Source organism: Lupinus angustifolius, chromosome LG06 (genome assembly GCF_001865875.1).
Source record: "Lupinus angustifolius cultivar Tanjil chromosome LG06, LupAngTanjil_v1.0, whole genome shotgun sequence".
Lineage (NCBI taxonomy): Eukaryota > Viridiplantae > Streptophyta > Magnoliopsida > Fabales > Fabaceae > Lupinus > Lupinus angustifolius.
Window position 1 is genome coordinate 6,017,658 of NC_032014.1, and position 1,470 is coordinate 6,019,127.

Consider the following 1,470-nt stretch of genomic DNA (forward strand, 5'->3'; position numbering starts at 1 on the left):
CTGTTAATCGATTAAGACATTACGTTAACATTTTGAATCAGTTAACATTTTGAATCAGTTAACATTTTGAATCACGTTAATCGATTAAGATGGCATTTAATCGATTATCTGGGGTTCTGGACTGATTCTTTATAAACTGCGTTTTCAGAATTAATCTCATAAGTTGCATGTTGCATTTATTAGAGAGTTAGAGCATTTTACGTGTTAATTGTTGCATCTATTTGTTAAGTGCATTTGTGAGTTTAGAAATGAGAGATTCCTTGCTTTAGGATTGAGTGCATTTCATGTTATAATCTCTCATGTTTTCCCTCACATGTTCATGCATATTTTGATGCTTTTTCTTGAAGTTTTATGATTCTGTAACTTCTGTTTTCATAACTAATACTTGTCATTTCACATGTGTTTGTGTTAGATGTGCATTATAGTAAAGCCTTCATGTTGTATTTGAGCTTAGGAATAGCTTAATTTTACTCTTGTAATTCTTGTATAATTGTTGTAGAAGGGAATCTCTTGGTGTCGTATCACCAATAGAGATTGAGTGTTTCTTCATAGCTTAGAGTGTAAGAAAAGGAAAAAACGATAGATTCTTTGGCTGGGGCTACGCCGAAAGAAACTTATTCTTTATCGGTAGGAAGGGAGTCAAACCATTGAATAGTTTCTTTGATTTCTTGTCATTTGCTAAGTGTTGTAATTGGATAATGTGTTTGTAAATTACATTGATTCGATTATAGTGAAGGAAATCTCCCAAGTCAGCCGGGAGGCCTGGATGTAGTTTGCAGTGGACAGCAAACGAACCAGGATAAAAATTCGAGTTGCAGGATTTGTTTCTCTCTCTCTCTTTACTGTTTTTCAATCGATTTAATTTGTATATTTGATTCAACTAATACATTCTGTTCTTTTGTTGTATTGCAAGCTATTCTGATATACAAATTTGTAAGCTCTGTATTCGTTCTGTTATCGGTTATTTGTTTCGCATTTAATCGTTTCTGTAATTGCTTACTGGTTCTGTTTAATCGATTAAAATTCCTGTGTTAATCGATTATACTGTTTCTTTTAATCGATTAAAATAGCTTCTGTTTAAAACTGTTTTTTAGAACAAAGGACTCTCTTCTTGTCTATTAAATTGATATCCTGAATCTTAATTGATGTCAAACCTAAATTATAATGGATGGAGCTTCACACTTTTCTTCTCTTGCGTCAGAGTTGTGCCACATATTTTTCCTCTTGCGAGTAGTTTGGTCATTATCACAAATAATAAATATATATCAGGATTAATTTGCCCAGCTACATGCACTTTTGACTCTTAATCCATACTTTTTGGGAGATATCAGCTGTTAGTTTTAGATTAGTGGCATTAATTTTCTAGAACTTTTTTAAAATCAATAACAAATACTAATAGTCATCCTATAATATAAATTTATTGCACGCAACGAGTGTGTCTAAGATTTTCTGGAGAATAGTTAGTTCAAG